This window comes from Salvelinus sp. IW2-2015, unplaced genomic scaffold, assembly GCF_002910315.2.
Source record: "Salvelinus sp. IW2-2015 unplaced genomic scaffold, ASM291031v2 Un_scaffold16525, whole genome shotgun sequence".
NCBI classification, from domain to species: Eukaryota; Metazoa; Chordata; class Actinopteri; order Salmoniformes; family Salmonidae; genus Salvelinus; species Salvelinus sp. IW2-2015.
In genome coordinates this window covers 23,167-45,909 of record NW_019957627.1, presented here as the reverse complement: position 1 = coordinate 45,909, position 22,743 = coordinate 23,167, and the positions used below count along the sequence as shown (strand labels likewise).

The window sequence follows — 22,743 nt, the reverse complement described above, 5'->3', positions numbered from 1 at the left end:
AATARAAAAGAGTAAAGGGCCTAGAGAGCTGCCCTGCAGTACACCACACCTTACATGTTTGACATTASAGAAGCTTCCATTAAAGAAAATCATTTCAGTTCTATTAGATACAAAATGCAAATTAATTACTTAAAAATCATACAATGTGATTTTCTGGATTTTATTTTTAGATTTTGTATCTCACAGTTGAAGTGTACCTATGATACAAATTACAGACCTCTACATGCTTTGTAAGTAAGAAAACCTGCAAAATCGGCAGTGTATCAAATACTTGTTCTCCCCACTGTATGTTTTTTCAACAACAGGTTATGGTCAACAATATCAAAGGATGCACTGAACTCGAACAGCACAGCTCCCACAACCTTCTTATTATCAATTTATTTCAACCAATCATCAGTCATGTGTGTCGGGGCAGTACATGTTGAGTGTCCTTCTCTATAAGCATGCTGAAAGACTGTTGGTAATTTGTTTACAGAGAAATAGCATTGTATTTGGTCAAACACAATTTTTCCAACAGTTTGCTAAGAGCTGGTAGCAAGCTTATAGGTCTGCTGTTAGAACAAGTAAAGCCCTCCAGGCCTGAGAACAAAGACTTTCCTCTAAACTCAGATTAAAAATATGACAGATAGGAGTGGCTATAGAGTCAGCCACCATCCTCAGTAGCCTTCCATCTAAGTTGTCAATGCCAGATGGTTTGTCATTTTGATCGATAACAATAATTTGTCCACCTCTCCCACAGTGACTTTACAAAATTCAAACTTGCACTGCTTTTCTTTCATTATTAGTTTTTCTTAATGAATTAATAAAATTGCCCACTGTTCGTTGTGGGCATTTCCTGCCTAAGTTTGCCCACTTTGCCAATTAAAAAATCATTAAAATAATTGGCAACATCAAATGGTTTTGTGATGAATAAGCCATCTGATTCGATGAACGATGGAGTTGAATTTAAATTTCTAGCCACTCCATTTGCCCCATCTGTTTCAACCATACAGTTTTTCAATTCCTCATCAATCCATGGAGCCTTAACAGTTCTAACAGTCAGTTATTGGAAGAAGCAATTTCATAAATTCATAAAAACAAATATTTTTAACATCATCCACAAGAGTCCCAGCAAAATCTTTTGTATGATCTCTTATACACTATTTTAGGCCCTGCTGTTGGAACTTTGGCTTTCCTGGATAAAGCCACTATATTGTGATCACTGCGTCCAATGGGTACGGATATAGCTTCCTCTTGAGCGGACAGCTTGATGAAAACCAGTCAATATTCAGGTCCCCAAGAAAGTAGACCTCTGTTTACGTCACATACACTATCAAGCATTTCACACATATTATTTAGAAACTGACTGTTAGCACTTGGTGGCCTATAGCAACACCCCAAAAGAAAAGGCTTTAGATGTGCCAAGTGAACCTGCAACCACAACACTTCAATAACACTTGACATAAGATCTTCCCTAAGTATTACAGGGATATGGCTATGAATACATACAGAAACACGTCCCCCATGAGCATTTCTATCTCTTCTATAAATGTTATATCCTTGTATTGCTACTGATGTATCAAATTCATTATCTAAGTGAGTCTCAAAAACAAATAATATATGAATGTTATCTGATGTTAGCAAGTTATTGATTTCATTTACCTACATATTAATATGGGCTATTTTCTTGGATAGCTTATCAGAGATGGACATAATACTGAAAAGAGCAAACAAATCAAGAGAAAAAAAAATATATACATTCAGTAGTCCATGAATCAATTGGTGTGTGTGTGTGCTGCGGGGTTGAGGCTACGAACCCATAGGCTTGGCTCTCTCATCCCTTCCAGGCTTCTGGGAGGGAGGGTGAACAATGAACCTGTCATAGCGGATGTACGCAATGTCCCCATGCGCTCTGGCAGCTTTCATGACTGGGATCAGTTCTTTCCTCTTCTGGGGCACATCTTCAGGATAGTCCTCGTTGAGGAAGATATACGTTCCTCTCAAGTTCTTGGCTCTTTTCAGAACAGCTACCTTGTCCTTGAACCTCAGGAACTTGACCACTATCGGCCTGGGCCTWTCACCTGGGCCGGTGGTGGGTTTTCCAGTCCAGTCCTTGTTCCTACATATCCTTCAGATTTGGTCCTGCCGTACATACCTATACATACGCTACGGTCACAAGAGGCAGGCCTCCTTACTGTCCCTAGAATTTCTAAGCAAACAGCTGGAGGCAGGGCTTTATCCTATGGAGCTCCATTTTATGGAATGGTCTGCCTTTCCATGTGAGAGACGCAGACTCGGTCTCAAACTAAGTCTTTATTTAAGACTAATTTCTTCAGTAGGTCCTATGATTGAGTGTAGTCAGGAGTGTGGAGGTGAACGTAAAGGTACTGGTGCAACAAACCGCCCTTGCTGGCTCTGCCTGGCCAGTTCCCCCTCTCCACTGGGATTCTCAGCCTCAAACCCTATTACGGGGGCTGAGTGACTGGCTTACTTGTGCTCTTCCATGCCGTCCCTAGGAGGGGTACGTCACTTGAGTAGATTAAGCCCTAGGACCATGCCTCAGGACTACCTGGCCTGATGACTCCTTGCTGTCCCCAGTCCACCTGGTCGTGCAGCTGCTCCAGTTTCAACTGTTCTGCCTGCAGCTATGGAACCCTGACCTGTTCACCCCCCTCATAGCCTGGTTCATCGCTAGGTTTCTTCCTAGGTTCTGGCCTTTCTAGGGAGTCACCGTGCTTCTACACCTGCATTGCTTGCGGTTTAGGGTTTTAAACTGGGTTTCTGTACAGCACTTTGTGACATCAGCTGATGTAAGAAGGGCTTTAAAAATACATTTAATTGATTGATCGGTTGGCAGGATCACTGGAAAGAGACAAGCAGTAGGGCTGGGCGATATGGCAAAAATCTCACGATATAGGTAATTTCATATCCCGATAACGATACAATTTGCATTTGGTACCTTGGGTCGAGTGTTAGCACCAACTCACAAAACCCCCGTTTCTCGACAGTGTAAATTGGGGCCATGTCTTTGCAGATGTAAGTTGTAACGGCAGCTGTTATCTCCTTCCATCTTCGTGATTCTTTGCCATATGGTTTGCCGCGGGCAAAAGCCTCTTGCAACGTTCTGAGTCGGGGGTTTTGTTTTGAGCACTCTCTTGTACTTTTTTGGGTCTCATCCGTAGACTCTCTCCGTACTGTTTCACATGATTCTTGCGTAGGTGGTAAAAGAGGTTAGTGGTGTTTGAGCCTGTTGTCGGGACCGGCCTGCGGCATAATTTGCAGAGGACGGTTTTCTGGTTTGTGTCATACTTCCATACCAAAACCACTTCCATGCGACAGAAGTAGCCCCTATTAGGTACGAGCTCCGTGTCTCCGTGCTCTGTGTCACATTCACTCTCCTTCATGTTTGTTTGTGTTGCAAATTTCCTTCCACACGAACGCAAAGCGTCGTCCAATTGACTAAAAATGTTGCCGTAAAGAGTGTGATATGCGACAACGAAATAAATTAGATATATTATGCTCCATCATCACACGATATATATCGTCATATCGCCCAGCCCTAACAAGCAGTCCCAGCAACTGATGCCAACTGCATCGCGGGATCAAAACTAAGAAGCTAGGTAGCTAGCAAGAACTTTCCAAATCACTTTCAAACAAACTCGAGCTCTTCCTCGTTCAACAGTTGCTTAGTACGGGAGGCCTATAGAGGTACCAACCTCCGAGGGCTCCCGAGTGGCGCAGCCGTCTAAGGCACTGCATCTCAGTGCTAGAGGCGTCACTACAGACCCTAGTTCAATTCCAGGCTGTATCACAATCGGCTGTGATTGGGAGTCCAATAGGGTACAATTAGCCAGATTCGTCTGGGTTAGGGTTTGGCCGGGGTAGGACATTAAGAATTTGTTCTTAAAATGTGACTTTAGTCTTCTAAATGAGAAAATGCTTTTTTCATGTAAAGTTTATCCAGTCAGTGGCCACGCCCTYGTGAGCACATACATTATACCCAAACGTCATGAAACACCCCTTTCCACAGAGTTAATAAAAAGGACTCGTGACAATTTTAATTAGTTAAGATAACGCAGGGACGGGATCCCCATGTCGCAGGGACGGGATCCCCATGTTGAAATGGCTAAGAAATCTACAAACTAAAGACCAATTATTCAGGCTTCAGCTGTTTAAATACTTTAGTCTAGTAAACGCAGCAGATCTAAGAACAATGGTACTCTGAAAGATCTATTCTCAAGAACATTTCCGAATGGTACCCTGACGTATCCATTATAACAAGCTACAACTACGAAAGACTGATCTCTGGTGAACAAACCAGAGACTTTCTGTTGACTGACTATCCAGCAGACGGACCGGCGACCGCCGAGAGGGAAAACATTGGCATACACTCGTAAACATGTAAATTAATTTAGAATGAGCGGTTGTTCATGTTCAAAGTATTAGCATTTCCATGACTGTAGGTATCAACTGTAGTTTGCTGCTCTCGAGCTGTCCCCACCCATTTCCTTTGTCTACCAAGCAGTCATAYCGGTTTCGTCCACTAGGGATATTTTCTTTGTGTCATGTTCGTAACCAATGTATGATCTACTGTGTGTTTATGTAATTCTGTAATTGATTAGTTAGTTAGTAAATAAATAATTAAGCCAATTTGTATATCGCTGATTCATAATTTATGCTAGGGTTCGTGCAGATATCCAAGGGTTTGCGACGTTCAGGAATGAGACTGATGAGGTAATACATTAATATAAATCTGTAATCGATAACATATGAAAATATCTGAAGAGTTAATTTGGCAAATTGACTCTTTAAAAACATTTCCCCGTGGTGCCCTGACTTCCCAGTTAATTAAAATGTACATAAATAGTTGAATCACGTAAGGAATAATTACACAGAATTGATTTGATAATATAACAGCCTTCACATTTAATGATTGTCACGCTACGACAGTAATTAGCATGAGTTTGTAAGTAAAAAAAAAAATCCCAGGACATAAACATATCTGATATGGGCAGAAAGCTTAAATTCTTGTTAATCTAACTGCACTGTCCAATTAACAGTAGCTATTACACTGAAATAATACCATGCTATTGTTTGAGGAGAGTGCACAATTACGAACTTGAAAATCTATTAATAAACCAATTAGGCACATTTGGGCAGTCTTGATACAACATTTTGAACAGATATGCAATGGTTAATTGAATCAGCCTAAAACTATGCACATACACTGCTGCCGTCTAGTGTCCAACATTTAAATTGCACCTGGGCCTTTCTCTTGCATTTCAAAGWTGGTTAAACAAATTAAGAAAAAAAAGGATCTCTGTACTTTGCTCCGTTCATCTTTCCCTCGATCCTGACTAGTCTCCCAGTCCCTGCCGCTGAAAAGCATCCCCACAGCATAATGCTACCAGCAGCATGCTTCACCGTAGGGGTGGTGCCAGGTTTCCTCCAGAYGTGACGCTTGGCATTCAGGCCAAAGAGTTCAATCTTGGATTCATCAGACCAGAGACTATTGTTTCTCCTGGTCCGAGAGTCATTTAGGTGCCTTTTGGCAAACTCCAATAAGGCTGACATGTGCCTTTTACTGAGGASTGGCTTCTGTCTGGCCACTCTACTATAAATGCCTGATTGATGGAGTGAGATGGTTGTCCTTCTGGAAGGTTCTCCCATCTACACAAAGGAACTCTGTCAGAGTGACCATTGGGTTCTTGATCACCTCCTTGACAAAGGCCCTTTACCCCCGATTGCTCAGTTTGGCCAGGCAGCGAGCTCTAGGAAGAGTCTTGGTGGTTCCAAACTTCTCCCATTTAAGAATTATGGAGGTCACTGCGTTATTGGGGACMTTCAATGCTGCAGAAATGTTTTGGTACCCTTACCCAGATCTGTGCCTCGACACAATCCTGTCTTGGAGCGCTATGGACAATTCTGACCTCATGGCTYGGTTTTTGCTCTGACATGCACTGCTAACTGTGGGACCTTATATAGACAGGTGTGTGCCTTTCCAAATCATGTCCAATCAATTGAATTTACCACAGGTGGACTCCAATCAAGTTGCAGAAACATCAAGGATGAGCAATGGAAAAATAATCCACCTGAGCTCAATTTCGAGTCTCATAGCAAAGGGTCTGAATACATATGAAAATAAGGTATTTAAGTTAATTTATAAGTTTGCAAACATTTCTAAAAACAGTTTTTAATGGGGTGTTAGAATAAGGCTGTAATGTAACAAAATGTGGAARAAGTCAAGGGRTCTGAATACTTTCCGAATGCACTGTAAGGGTTGAAAATGGCGGATTTGGGCACTAATAAGTGCCTATATTTGAACGTAGTGGCTGTACAGTAACATGCTATACATGACGTCAGAACTCTGGCTCTGTGCTTTACAGCGCTGTATGGGTTTTGACTGATGGCCTTTCTGAACTTAAGCACTGCGCGCGATAAGAAGTTGCCCCCATCCTCCCCGGTAATTGGGGAACTTTAACAAATGTTTTGTTGTCCGAGTGAGGGAAACAACGTCAATTAAAATGACTATGTATTTGAAAGATGAGATAGAGGATAATAAGAAATACCGCTACAATGTCACTAGACGGCAAGCAAGCCAAACGCGTGAGTCCAAACGTGCACTGCACATTTCCAAATCTTCTAACTCATGTAATATACAGTGTCTACGTTTATGATCATCACTATGTTTGATGTACAGTTACAAGATGACATGGCATCATACCTTGGGTTGTTCTGAACAGAATGAGCCTGTTTGTTGATTGTGAAGAAAATTCACCGGGACACACGCACCTGAATGCACTCATTACTCCTTTCTAAATGCAACAAAATACGATCCATTTCTTTGAAATGCCTTGTGAATGTCTAACACTAAGATCATATTGTATGGCTTAGCTAGTCATGTTGGCAMTAAAGCAAGCTTTCAAATCATGCCCAGAAATACAGCCAGTATGATACATTTTGCATCATATGATTCATTATTCATCATACCGGCTCCATTTCTGTATTTTGAGAGTAATACATCTTGAAAACTTGATAGCCCCAAAATGGTTTACATGTCAGCTATTTCAACCATGGACTAATGAAGTTAATAAATAAAATACATATTTTTGGGGTGGAAATTTCCTTTAACTGTACCTCTTTGAATGTAAGTAAACTAAAAGACAGGGGCAACGCTGTGATGGAATGCATTTTACTGACTGTTGTGCTTACTTACTGTTGTGCTTACTTACTCGAATACCTCTCCTGGGTAGGGGGCAGTATTTTGACATCCGGATGAAAAGTGTGCCCAGAGTAAACTGCCTGTTACTCAGGCCCAGAAGCTAGGATATGCATATAATTGGTAGATTTGGATAGAAAACACTCTAAAGTTTCTAAAACTGTTACAATTATATCTGTGAGTATAACAGAACTGATATGGCAGGCGAAACCCCGAGGACAAACCCCCCCCCAAAAACAAAAATTCAGCCTGCCACTATTTTCAATGGCTCACTTTTATTATAAGGCCAAGTCCTCCCAGATTGCAGTTTCTAGGGCTTCCACGAGATGTCAACAGTCTTTAGAAAGAGTTTGGCTGGTTTTTGGAAAAACGAGCCAGAAATTGTAGTTTTTCAAAGTGGCTCCCATTTTGGTTGTAGTGTTTCCAAGTGCGTGGAAGAGAGCGCGTTCTTTGGTATTTTTCTCCGGTAAAGACAATAACGATTCTCCGTCTTAAATTTTATCGTTAATTTACGTATTAGGGTACCTAAGGTTTGATTATAAACGTTGTTTGACTTGTTTGGAAAAGTTTATTAGTAACGTTTGGGATTCATTTTCTATGCATTTTGATGGAGGGAAACTGGGTGGATTATTGACTGAAGCGCGCCAGCTAAACTGATTTTCTATGGATATAAAGAAGGACATTATCGAACAAAAGGACCATTTGTGATGTAACTGGGACCTTTTGGAGTGCCAACAGAAGAAGATGATGATCAAAGGCAAYGCATTTTTTATATYGCTATTTCTGACTTTCGTATCACACCTGCCTGTTTGAAATATGTTTTTCATGTGTTTGTATGCGGGGCGCTGTCCTCAGATAATCGCATGGTGTGCTTTCGCCGTAAAGCCTATTTGAAATCTGACACAGTGGCTGGACTAACAAGAAGTTAAGCTTTATTTTGTTGTATTACACTTGTGATTTTATGAAAGTTAAATATATATAATACTGTAGTTTGAATTTCTCGCTATGCAATTTCACCGGATGTTGGCCAGGTGGGACGCTACCGTCCCACCTGCCCATAAGAAGTTAAGTGTAGAGTCTACAAAGTCAATATTCATTGACTTCAATTTAAAATTTCATGGTGTAATCACAACATCATACAGGAACTCAAGTCCTTTTGTTCACCYGACCTAGAATTCCTTACTATCAAATGCCAACCGCATTATCTTCCAAGAGAACTCTCTTCGATTAGACACAGCCGTGTATTACAAAAAGAAAACAAGCCCCGTCGCGGACATTGACGTCTTACTCCCAGACAAATTAAACAACTTGCTCGCTTTGAGGACAATACAGTGCTACTGACACGGCCCGCTACCAAAGCCTGTGGGCTGTCCTTCACCGCAGCCAACGTGAGAAAAACATTTAAAACGTGCTTTCCCTCGCAAGGCTGCCGGCCCAGACGTCACCCCTAGCCGYGTCCTCAGAACATGCGCAGGCCAGCTGGATGGTGTGTTGACAGACATAATCAATCCTTATCCCAGTCTGCTGTCCCCACATGCTTCAAGATGGCCACCATTGTTCCTGTACCAAAGAAAGCCAAGGTAACTGAACTAAATGACTACTGCCCTGTTGCACTCACTTCTGTCATCATGAAGTGCTTTGAGAGACTAGTCAAGGATCATATCACCTTCACCCTACCTGATACCCTAGACCCACTCCAATTTGCTTACCGCCCCAATAGGTCCACTGACGATGCAATCGCCATCACACTGCACAATCCCATCTGGACAAGAGGAATACCTAGGTAAGAATGCTGTTCATTGACTACAGCTCAGCATTCAACACCATAGTACCTTCCAAACTCGTCATTAACTCCAGCGGACGGCCGCCCCCAGGTGGTGAAGGTAGGAAACAACATCTCCACGCTGCTGATCCTCAACACTGGGGCCCCACAAGGGCGCGTTCTCAGCCCTCTCCTGTACTTCCTGTTCACCCATGACTACGTGACCATGCCCGCCTCCAACTCAATCATCACGTTTGCAGACGACAATACAGTGGTTGGCTTGATTACCAACAATGACGAGATAGCCTACAGGGAGGAGGTGAGGGCCCTCGGAGTGTGGTGTCAGGAAAAATAACCTCACACTCAACGTAACAAAGCAGATTATTGTGGACTTCAGAAAACAGGAGAGGGAGCACCTCCCATCCACATCGATGGGCAAGAAGAGGAGAAGGTGGAACGTTAAAGTCCTCGGCGTACATATCACAGACAAACTGAAATGGTCCACCCACACAGACAGCGTGGTGAAGAAGGCGCAGCAGCGACTCTTCAACCTCAGGAGGCTGAAGAAATTTGACTTGTCACCAAAAACACTCAAACTTTTACAGGTGCACAATCGAGAGCATCCTGTCGGGCTGTATCACCGCCTGGTACGGCAACTGCACCGCCCTCAACCGCAAGGCTCTCCAGAGGATAGTGTGGTTTGCACAACGCATAATTGAGGGCAAACTACCTGCCATCCAGGGCACCTACAGCACCCGATGTCACAGGAAGGCCAAACAGATCAAGGACAACAACCACCCGAGCCATTGCCTGTTCACCCCGCTATCATCCAGAAGGCGAGGTCAGTATAGGTGCATCAAAGCTGGGACCGAGAGACTGAAAAACAGCTTCTATCTCAAGGCCATCAGACTGTGAGACTGTTAAACAGCCATCACTAACATAGAGGCTGCTACCAACATACTGACTCAAATCTCTAGCCACTTTAATAAATGGACTTAAAGTTATCACTAGTCACTTTAAATAACGTTTACATATCCTACATTACTCATCTCATATGTATATACTGTATTCTATACCATCGACGTGCTTCTACACCTGCATTGCTTGCTGTTTGGGGTTTTAGGCTGGGTTTCTGTACAGCACTTCGAGATATTAGCTGATGTACGAAGGGCTATATAAAATAAACTTGATTGATTGATTGATTTTGCCTATGCCGCACGGCCATAACCCATCCATATATTTATATGTACATATTCTTATTCATCTTATAGATTACTTGTTAGATATTACTGCATTGTCGGAACTAGATGCACAAGCATTTCGCTACACATCTGCTAACAATGTGCATGTGACCAATAAAATTTGATTTGAAATCATGAAATACATTCAGTAATTAAGTGTGCAATATAAATGCAAAACTATTGAAAGAGTTAAAGCGCTAATCAGAGTCCAAACCTTGTTCGAGTCCGCGTTATTGAACATTTCATTTGTTTCAAATTCTCAGCGCGGCTCAAGCTGTTTCTCCAACTGTCACAACATTAAGAATGAATAGACGCCACGTATGTGGAGCCATGTTGGCTGGGAATTTTGGGGAGRTGCGCTGTCGGTCTGTGTCCCCCCGATGGACCGTGGTCTCAGAGCCGCATAGCTATGTCACAATGCGTTGTCGGACTATCACGGCTCTGGACCCCGAATTAGCCTCAATTTTGTCTTATTTCAGGAATCAGACCACAGCCAATAATTTGAATTTTTATGAAACATTGCCCAATACTAAACATCAGCAATTTCTGTATCTGAATGGCCACCCCATCCAGAGATGGAAGTGGTCAAAATAAGCATCAAGGGGACATTGCAACAAACATCGACAGCCGTATAAACATGAGGTGATCTCCTTGCATGCACATAATGATCCCCATTGGTGAGGACATAGAAAACTTAAACAATGATGACTTCACACAGTTCCGATGTGAGTTCAGATGTTCTCCTGCTTTATTCTTGTGGCTTTTTCATTGCAATCAAGATTATGGTCACACTGAAATCTGTGTTATATTCCATTGTTACCACTAAGAAATACAGCTTCCACAGAGCATGCGCACATTTGTTGGTCCAATTGCCTCATATCAGAGATTAGAATTGTGGTAGCCTAAACAGATTAAAGGACACCATGACAAAAGAAAATGTACTGAAATAGGTATAAATACTCTATGTCTGTTGTATGCACATAACCCAATTCATATTTTACAAAATTATCAAGACTGAACTCAATATAACACTTCCTCAACAAAAAGAACCGTCAGAAATGACCTCCTCTGTTTTTAATATGACTACCGGTATGTGAATTTACCTTTACCCCTTCCAAGGAAGCCTTATCATCAATGTTGTGTCTTCTCCCTCGGGGTTGGTTATGTGGGGATACGCTCCACGAGCTGTCAGAAAAATAGCAAAATGATCAATACTACGGCTACCATTTATTGTGTGGACTGATTACATGGTAAATATTTTGATGTCCATTTATTGTAATCATACATTTCTGTGTTAATTGGTTAAATATTAAATGGTAAGGTAAAGATTATGGTTATGGTTGAATGAAGGGTAATATTAAGATTGTGTACTATGACGTTGCCACAAGCAGCAGGATGAACCGATAAGATTGCAGATGAGAGCGATGCAAGACGAACTCACAAAGTATCTGCACAGGTATGCTTCACTGTGCTGCCACGTGAAGCTCCGCTGGACAACAGCACAGAAGTGTAGGCTCACACTTCACGCTCTTAGTGGTTGTATGAGTCGGCCTGATATTGTTATTTAGCGTACTTCGTGCATTGCTGACTCTACCTTTAGCCTAAGTTAAACACCACACTGTTGGATATAGGAACACATTGAAATAGGACACTCATTTTCCAACCCAGCCTAACTGTCAACCAAGTTAAAGGAGTTAGGTTTGATTATAACCTTAAAGGCAACGTAACCTAATTCCGATAGGGCAAAAAAAATTATAGTTATCAATGATTAGGTGGGTAGTATTAAGGGCAGTCTAAATAGCTGGTTTTGTAATTTCAGCATTATTTGCACAGGACCCTTTTGAGGTTAGGTATTAGCACATAACCCATGTCTTTTGACCCAACCAAGAAAACTGACCCTGCAGCGGTGGTTGTAGTGATGGGAAGTTCAGCTTTTATTGCCTCAGATCTTTTCAACTCGTTCGGTCAAAAGAACAAATCTTGAGACAAATTTTGTTCATTTGATTCAGTAATGCCCAGAGCACGCAGGACCCACTACTGGTGAATGATGAACTTAAAACTTGACAGAATCATGATTCTACAAGCCTCTCGTTCACCATAGGGGGCTTATTTGAGCTGTCATTTGTGACTTGCTAGGCATACAAATACGATTTATTGATAGCTTTGAAACAAGGTCTAGTTGCGGCCGCAAACAGGACTTAATTGTGAACAACTCTTGGAGGAATGCAACCGCATAGTTCACTGCTGCGAGGGAGATTAGCACAATATTGTTTGCGACACAGCCCGCCCTCGTTATTCCTTGCCTGATTCCATATACATCCTACAAACAACGCCAATGACTAGGCAGGGCAAATCTGTGTTGGTGAATTCAGGTAAATCAAAATAAATTAAAATCACAGCACGTTTTTAAGATTCGTTCAGCTGTTTTTACCTTGAGTACAATACCATTGGGAAATGTTGCTGAAGACACTTCTTATTGACAAGTCATCCAGTGCCTTCGGAAAGTTCAGACGCCTTGTCTTTTTCCACCTTTTGTGAAGTTCTGAAATGGATCAAATAAAAATCTAGTTTCTCCCATTGTTCTCTGCAGATGCTCTCAAACTCTGTCAAGTTGGATAAGGAGCATTGCTACACAGCTATTTTCAGGTCTCTCCAGAGATCGGGTTCAAGGCCGGGCCACTCAAGAAAATTCAGAGACTTGTCCTGAAGCCACTCCTGCGTTTTCTTGGCTGTGTGCTTAGGGTCATTGTCCTGTTGGAATGCGAACCTTTGCCCCAGTCTGAGGTACTGAGCGCTCTGGAGCAGGTTTTCATCAAGGATCTCTCTGTACTACGCGCCGTTCATCTTTGCCTCGAACCTGACTAGTCTCCCAGTCGATGAAAAATATCCCCACAGCATGATTCTGCCACCACCATGCTTCACCGTATGGATGGTGCCAGGTGTTCTCCAGACGTGAAACTTGGCATTCAGGCCAAAGAGTTTTGATCTTTGTTTCATCAGACCAGAGAATCTTGTTTCTCATTGTCTGAGAGTACTTTAGGTTGCCTTTGGAAAACTCCAAGCGGACCGTCATGTGCCTTTTACTGAGGAGTGGATGGTATCTGGCCACTCTACCATAAAAGACCTGATTGGTGGAGTGCTGCAGAGATTTTCGTCCTTCTGGAAGGTTCTCCCCTCTCCACAGAGGAACTCTGGAGCTCTGTCAGAGTGACCATCGGGTTCTTGGTCACCTCCCTGACCAAGGCCCTTCTCCCCAGATTGCTCAATTTGGCCGGGCAGCCAGCTCTTGGAAGAGTCTTGGTGGTTACAAACATATTCCACTTACGATTGATGGAGGCAACTGTGTCCTAGGGGAACTTCAATGCTGCATAAATGTTTTGGTACCCTTCCCAAGATCTGTGCCTCGACAACCCTGTCTCGGAGCTCTACGGACAATTCCTTCAACATCATGGCTTGGTTTTTTCACTCTGAAATGCACTGTCAACTTTGGGACCTTATCTAGACAGGTGTGTGCCTTTCCAAATCCTGTCCAATCAATTGGATTTACCACAGGTGGACTCCAATCAAGTTGTAGAAACATCTCAAAGATGATCAATGGAAACAGGATGACCTTAGCTCAATGTTGAGTCTCATAACAAAGTGTCTGAATACTTAAGTGAATAAAGTATCTGTTTTTAATCTTAATACATTTGCACAAAAGAAAATCTAAACCTGTTTTTGCTTTTTCATTATGGGGTATCGTGTGTAGATTGCTGAGGATTATTTTAATCAATTTTAGAATAAGGATGTAATGTAACATAATGTGGAAAAAGTCAAGGAGTTTGAATACTTTCTGAAAGGCACTGTATTGATAAATAGCACTGTTGAAACTACCACAACTCAAAAACCACATGGAAACTGGGTATATTGTTACGTCACTGGTTAGAGTACAACCTGCAGAACAGTCAGCTCCATTGTGGAATTTTGCATTTTGATACGGGGTCACTAAAAACAGAAAGAGAAACACAACAATGTTTTGTCAATCACTTTATCGTTTATCACTTTGAAATCAATAATGTGAGAGAGTGGAGAGGTTGCCCATCCTGTTAAAAAGAACAGCTCAAAAACCACATGGAATCTGGGAATAATGTGTAAATCACTGGTTAGAGAACAATTTGTAGAAGACAGCTAGGTACATTTTGCAGGTACATTTAAAAAAAGATATATCCCTGTTCCATTGCCTGCCCCTCCATTTAAAGGGGTATCAACCAGATTCCTTTTCCAATGGCTTCCTCAGGCTGTGACCAGGCTTWRGACATAGTTTCAAGCTTTTATTTTGAAAAATTAGTGAGATTTATCAAAACGCGTCAGGTGTCCTTTGATTAGTTCCTACGCAGGAGAGATGTGGCTCGACATTTTCTTTCTCTGTAGTATTGAACAGTTTACCGTCCGGTTGAAATATGATTGATTATGTATGTTAAAAACAACCTGAGGATTGATTATAAAAAACCTTTGACATGTTTCTACGAACATTACGGATACTTTTTGGAATTTGTGTTTGCCCTTCAGGACCGGAACGAGCCTGTGGTTTTCTGAACATAACGCGCAAACCAAATGGCGKTTTTTGGTTATAAAACTAATCTTTATCGAACAAAAACAACATTTGTGTAACTGGGAGTCTCGTGAGTGCAAACATCCGAAGATTATCAAAGGTAAGCGATTAATTTTATTGCTTTTCTGACTTTCGTGACCAAGCTAATTTAAGGCTAGCTGTTCTAGTAGTGATTGATACTCACAAACGCTTGGATTGCTTTCACTGTAAAACATATTTTCAAAATCTGACACGATAGGTGGATTAACAACAAGCTAAGCTGTGTTTTGGTATATTTACTTGTGATTTCATGATTATAAATGTATTTTTTATTTTTTATTTGGAGCTCTGCAGTTTAGCGGTTGTTGTTGATAAATGATCCCGGTAACGGGATCCGTAGCGTCAAGAAGTTATTAAGAACAAATTCTTATTTACAATGATGGCCGACCAAAAGTCAAAAGGCCTCCTGCGGGGATGGGGGCTGGGATGAAAAAAACAAAACAAAACAACATAATGACAAGAGAGACACCACGACACGACATAAAGAGAGACCTAAGACAACATAGCAGCAACACAACATGATAACAACATGGTAGCAACATGGTTAGCAGCACAAAACATTGTACAAACATTTGGACACAGACAACAGCAAAAAGGGCAAGAAGATGGAGACAACAATACATCACGTAAAGCATCCACAACTGTCAGTAAGAGCGTCCATGATTGAGTCTTTGAATGAAGAGATTGAGATAAAACTGTTCAGTTTGAGTGTTTGTTGCAGCTCGTTCCAGTCGCTAGCTACATCGGATTGAAAAGAGGAGCGACCCAGGGATGTGTGTGCTCTGGGGACCTTTAACAGAATGTGACTGGCAGAAAGGGTGTTGTATGAAGAGGATGAGTGTACTGTGATCCTTTTGTCTGCACCTCCCAGGGCATTTGAACTGATTCCACAGGCCGACCCAAAACAACGCCRCCGGAGGAGAGAGTGTAGGAGCGGCCTTCTAGTGAGGCTTCGGATGCGCGCACACCAACCACCGCTTGGTATACTACTCGCTATACTACTCGCTAACACCAACCACCGCAGAGTATAATACTCGCTAATGTCAAGTCCTAGTTAAGAAAGTTGACGAAATCAGGGCAAGAGTTGCTTTCCAAAGAGATATCCAGGATTGTAACATACTCTGTTTCACGGAAACATGGCTAGCTTGAGACATGCTGTCAGAGTCAGAACAACCAACGGGATTTTCAGTGCATCGCACAGACAGGAATAAACATCTCTCCGGTAAGAAGAAGTGCGGGGGTGTGTGTTTCATGATTAACGACTCATGGTGTAATTGTAACAACATACAGGAACTCAAGTTCTTTTGTTCACCTGACCTAGCATTCCTCAATTAAATGCCGACCGTATTATCTCAAGAGAATTCTCGTCCGTTATCGTCACAGCCGTGTATATCCCCCCGCAAGCGGATACCAAGACTGCCATCAAGCACCTTCACTGGACTTTATGCAAACTGGAAACCATATACCCTGAGGCTGCATTTATTGCAGCTGGGGATTTTAACAAAACTAATTTGAGAACAAGGCTACCTAAATTATATCAGGATATCGATTGCAGAACACGAGCGGGAAACATGCTCGACCATTGCTCCTCTAACTTCCGCGATGCATACAAGGCCCTCCCCCGCCYTCCTAATGGCAAATCTAACCATKACTCCATCTTGTTGCTCCCCTCCTATAGGCAGAAACTAAAACAGGAAGCGCCCGTGCTTAGGTCTATCCAATGCTGGTCTGACAATTGGATTCCACGCTTCAAGATTGCTTCGATCACATTGACTGGGATATGTTTCGGGTAGCCTCAGAGATCAACATTGACATATACGCTGAATCGGTGAGCAAGTTATTAAGGAAGTGTGTTGGAGATGTTGTATACACTGTGACTATTAAAACTTTCCCTAACAAGAAACCGTGGATTGACGGCAGCATTCGCGCAAAACTGAAAGCACGTACCACTGCATTTAATCATGGCAAGGCAACTGGGAATATGACCGAATACAAACAGTGTAATTATTCCCTCCACAAGGAAATCAAACAAGCAAAGTGTCAGTATAGAGACAAAGTGGAGTCGCAATTCAACGGCTCAAACACGAGACGTATGTGGCAGGGTCTACAGACAATCGCGGATGACAAAAAGAAAACCAGCCTCGTCGCGGACATCGACGTCTTGCTTCCAGACAAATTAAACAACTTCTTTGCGCTCTTTGAGAAAAGACAGTGCCACCGATGCAGCCCGCTACCAAAGACTGTGGGCTCTCCTTCTCTGTGGCCGACATGAGTAAAACATTTAAACGTGTTAACCTTCGCAAGGCTGCCGGCCCAGACGGCATTCCAAGCCGCATCCTCAGAGCATGCGCAGACCAGCTGACTGGTGTGTTTACAGACATATTCAATAAATCGCAGTCTGCTGTCAACACATACTTCAAGATGGCCAGCCACCATTGTTCCTGTTCCCAAGAAAGCCAAGGTAACTGAACTAAATGACTATCGCCCCGTTGCACTCACYTCGGTCATCATGAAGTGCTTTGAGAGACTAGTCAAGGATCATATCACCTCCACCCTACCCGTCACCCTAGACCCACTCCAATTTGCTTACCTCCCCAATATGTTCACAGATGATGCAATTGTCATCACTCTGCCCTATCCCATCTGGACAAGAGGAATACCTAAGTCAGAATGGTGTTCATTGACTATAGCTCAGCATTCAACACCATAGTACCCTACAAACTCATCAAGCTTGAGTCCCTGGGTGTTGACCCCACCCTGTGCAACTGGGTGAAGATAGAAAACAACATCTCCACCCCACTGATCCTCAACACTGGGGCCCCACAAGGGTGCGTTCTCAGCCCTCTCCTGTACTCCCTGTTCACCCATGACTGCGTGGCCATGCACGCCTCCAACTCAATCATCAAGTTGGCAGACGACACTACAGTGGTTGGCTTGATTACCAACAACGACGAGACAGCCTACAGGGAGGAGGTGATGGCCCTAGGAGTGTGGTGTCAGGAAAATAACCTCTCACTCAATGTCAGCAAAACAAAAAAGATGATCGTGGACTTCAGGGAACAGCAAAGGGAGCACCTCCCTATCCACATCGACGAGACAGCAGTGGAAAAGGTGGAAAGTTAAGTTCCTCTGTGTTCATATCACCGACGAACTGAAATGGTCGACACAGACAGTGTGGTGAAGGCGCAATAGCACCTCCTCAACCTCAGGAGGCTGAAAAAAAATGTGCCTTGTCAACGAAAACCCTCACTAACTTTTACAGGTGCACAATCGAGARCACCCTGTCGGGCCGTATCACCGCCTGGTACGACAACTGCACCGCCCACAACCGCAGGGCTCTCCAGAGGGTGGTGCGGTCTGCACAACGCATCACCGGGGGCAAACTACCTGCCCTCCAGGACACCTATAACACCCGATGTCACAGAAAGGCAAAAAAGATAATCAAGACAAAAACCACCCGAGCCACTGCCTGTTCACCCCGCTTCCATCCAGAAGGCGAGGTCAGAAAAGGTGCATCAAAGCTTGGACATAAAGATAGAAGCTGTTTTTTAATCTCAAGGCCATCAGATTGTTGAACAGCCATCACTAGCACAGAGTAGAGGTCAACCGATTAATCGGAATGGCCGATTAACCTCTTGGGTAGGGGGCAGTATTTTCACGTCCGGATGAAAAGCGTGCCCAGAGTAAACTGCATGCTACTCGGGCCCATATCCTAGGATATGCATATTATTAGTAGATTTGGATAGAAAACACTCTGAAGTTTCTGAAACTGTTAGAATAATGTCTGTGAGTATAACAGAACTCATATAGCAGGCAAAAACCTGAGAAAAAATCCAACCAAGAAGTGGGAAATCTGAGGTTTGTAGGTTTTCAACTCACCACGGATATCTCTTTGGGTTGATTTGTTGTCTGAGCGCCGTGCTCAGATTATTGCATGGTTCGCTTTTTACGTAATATGGGAAATATTGGTGTTAAACACCAACCTGTCTGCCACCACATCCAATTCACTGAATTGTTGTCGAAGTAGGCTACTATTTCTACATTTTGTGTCAGGCCTAGTCTGTACTTGAGAAGTTATCTACATTTCGTTAAAATCTCTAGAGTTTTTTGCATTTTTACATTGTTACAGAAGTAAGAATCATTATCAATAAAGTAGCCTACTTTGCGTGGGAGCATTATGATTTTTTCTCTGAATCTTTTTCGATCTAATACTTGTTGCATTTCCTGAATGGTTGTCAAATTACTATTTTTACATTTTGTGTCACTTTGTAGGATGGGGCTGTGCTTCAAGAAGTTTCATGGCATGTTGTAGGCTAAATGCAAACACTGAAGTGACAGCTTGACATGAATTTGTTCGACAAATATTATAGGGAAATAGTGTACTTTAAAAAAAAATCGTCTCTGAACACTTGTGTATCTTCTCTCTATCTAGTACTTGTTGCATTCACTGAATTGCTGTCACACATAATTCTATGTAAATAATACTTAAACCGTTCCATTTCCGCAATTGCAAAAGACTGTTTTTGTAACACCTTAAAAACAAACAAAACATTACAGACTCTCTGGTACCTTTATAATTTATTTTGTGTTGACATTGTTCCAAACGGTCAGAAAAAAAGTGTAGTCTAACAGCGCCTGTTTGGCACACACACGCAATCTTGATCTCCAGTATTTTCAACAAGTAGTCAATTGTATTCCACACATCTGACTTCACCTTTACGTCCTGAGCAACCAATAAACAAACATTCCCCCCCATTTCGAGTTTCTCATGTTCTCTCCATCCATTTCACTATCACATGTGTTACGGTGTTGAGTTTGTTATAACCATTTTGGTGTGATTATGATATGCTATAGGTCAGGTCCTATTGGTCACATGCTTGCGACGCAGACATGTGTCACGTAAAGAGAGCAATGGTTAAGGGAATGTTTTTCCTAAACAAATTAGGGATTTCGGTATCAAAACTTTTCAGTCAAAAATGGCTGTAACTATGTTGCAGTTTCAGCAACAAGGACCGCAATAAACACTTGATGTTCTGGGTGATTTATTCGAAGAAGAAAACAATTATATACAGTGCAGCAAGTCCGAGTCCGGCCAGCACAATCAAATCAATTGCAGTCGGACTACCTCTAGTAATGTGTGTGTGTGTGTGTGTGTGTGTGTGTGTGTGTGTGTGTGTCTTAATTATTTAATCAAACAGTGCGCTTAAAGCATCAGACAAGCTCAGTGAATACAGTTGATCTGATTAAAACACAGACACATCCTATCACACATACACTGAACTTGTGTCTCATCTGGTACTTTGGTAAAAAGAAAAAATGAAATTGAGCAATACACCACCTTACTTCTTACTAATACTTTTACTGTTTTGGAAACCCTACAAAGCATGGTCAGTTTTTTTATGCATTTACGGTGAAAAATTATTTTGTCTGGTAGATTGTTCTCATCTACCTGCCACTGTGGCTGGTGAAACAAAAAGTGAATTTTAGGCCYTGCTGATAAAGTCAAACGTCACAACACATTCTAAACCGCTCTGGTGACGAACCAACTTTTTTCATTGTCTGCATTCATCCAGATGGCTGCGCTTTGCTACCACCAAAAACAGTGAAGATTGCCCACTATTTTGTAAAAAGCTAACTGTACACTGTTTAGCTAAGTGAAATAAATGTCATCAGGTAGCAAACTTCCTATTAGCTAGCTATCGTTGTAAATTAAAACGTCTCCAAATGCATTTGTAAATAACAGCCATGGAAGCAGCCTAGTTAAAAAGGTTAAATAAAGACAAAATAAACAAATAAAAATAAGGAAGGTGAATTTGCAGCTCCAGCTTTCAGTGGAGCTGTCTCTCTTTCCAGGGAGTGTAGGTTACTGTACTGGATAGGGCAGGTCATTTTGTGGGAGGACATCATGAAAAGATTCTCCAGTGCCAGTCCCTGGAAGGGAAAACTGAGGACCGAGCGATAACAGCAACATAATATTCAGTGCCGTCTAATTTCAGTATAATGAAGCCTGTTTCTTTGTGATGTTTTCTGTCCCCAGATATGGAAAGCTGTGAAAGCCTGTTTTCAGATGAAGATCGATGTCCCAAGAGACAGGTGTATCCTATATTTATTATAATTTTTATTTATTTTACTAGTCAAGTCAGTTAAGAACAAATTCTTATTTACAATGACGGCATACCACAGCCAAACCCTAACGACGCTGGGCCAATTGGCGCCGCCCTATAGGACTCCCAGGATCGAACCAGGGTCTGTAGTGACTCCTATAGCACTGAGATGCTGCGCCACTCGGGAACTATATGCCATGGGTTATACGTGTAAGCCCATCTGTCAGCAATTGTTGTATACAAAAATACAGTTTAACATCACAAACCCATTACAATTGGAGGAGGCCCAACCCCGCTGGAGGTTTGCAGGGTTCTGTTTCAGCCCAGCAAATAACACACCTGATTCAATTTATCAAATCTAATGAGATGACAATCAAGAGTACTATTGCTGGGCTGGAATAGAAGTCTGCTCACCCAGTAGATTGTGGCGCAAGGTTGGTCACCGCTGGTATGGAGTTTTTTAAACCTGAAATTACACTTTAGTCGTCATAGCCTACTTGTTACTACTCAATTATCTATTGTTGTTTAGACAAAATTGTGTAATCTGACATACAAGTTGTAAGGCTTGTAAGGCTAAAATTCTAGTTCAATAGCTAGCTAATCAACAACTGTAACGATGTATTTGAGAAACAACAAGTGGTCATTGTGCAAATGTATGTTTTCAATACACAGTGGAAACAAAATATAGTTTACACGTTGTCAACAATCTAAGCCAACCTCATCCGTTTTGCCCCATGGGTTGGGCGCATCTCAACCAACCCATCTATAGAGCCTCTACATTATCTAACTTTGAGAAACGTGGACGTATACAAAACCAGTGTAAGGAAGCATTAAACAATGTTTGTCTTGCGAATTCCCACTGTTCTACCTAACGTTACTTAACTAATCAACTTCATCCTTGATACTGACATAATTACTTTACGTTGCGACTTTGGTGTAACCGGTTATTTGAATACAAAATAGAGCTTGCCCACACCCACTCGAGAAATAACACCTCATAATGGAAATAGACGGTTAGAAATTAGACATTCTTGACTGTTAAAACTACAGTTGAAAAAGGGTTTACTGTTGATTAATTTACCTTCCTTTTCTCTTCAGCCTTGCAGTTCAGCGACGGCGGCCATGACAGTTCCATCCGGGTACTCCGTTGCTGATTGACTGAGGTTGGTGAGGCATCTAAAGCGGATGAATATGAATTCAGTGCTTGACTCGATTCAAGAGCTGTTCGAGCAATTAGAACATATTTTTTCTATACGACCGACTGATTCAGAAGAGGCAAATTCATATGAAGACAATATTCACAGGCCCGTGTTCTACATTCCATCTGTTTCGCTAAATTATCATGGTAGTGCTTCCCATCCGAAACAGTTCTTGCATATATTATGACGACATTTTATGACGTTTTGGTCTTCTGCAATGTTTTTTTCCCGGCTGTTCGTGCCATAGCACTAGAATGAATAGAACGGTTATCCCCATTCAATTGAATTATGCATAATGGGTGGACTGGCGGCCATTGCAAGCGTACCCATCGTAGCAAAGCAGGAAGTGTACCCATCAATTTGGGCTGTGATTTGTTTTAACAACTCAAAGGACATAAAATAAAATACATTCCATTGCTGGAGCCACATCAGTTAGCATAAGTTAAATTAACATTCTACAGTACCATGTAAATTATTGCGTCACAATACCAGGCAGCCATTGCAAGTGTACCCATGATGTTCCATGTCCTTTCTATTCATTCAATTTCTATGGTTTGTGCGCAAGCGGAAGTTCGTAGCCGTTGTCTACACCCCGTCTGAGGGATCCTT

General features: G+C 42.1%; 1 protein-coding gene across 2 annotated transcripts in view; it reads right to left on the bottom strand.

Annotated features, from left to right (window-relative positions):
* LOC112080832 (zinc finger protein 518A-like) overlaps nt 1-22,348 on the bottom strand; it is a 33,377-nt gene extending 11,029 nt beyond the window's left edge. The window contains exons 1-2 of one of the 2 annotated variants that reach the window (XM_024146767.2): nt 22,017-22,348; nt 11,305-11,386 (exon numbers count right to left, since the gene is read on the bottom strand). The gene's annotated coding sequence lies outside the window, so the exon portion shown is untranslated. The remainder of the gene's footprint in view (nt 1-11,304; nt 11,387-22,016) is intronic. The other variant, XM_024146768.2, reaches the window with a different exon arrangement.
* Nucleotides 22,349-22,743: the final 395 nt, after the last annotated feature.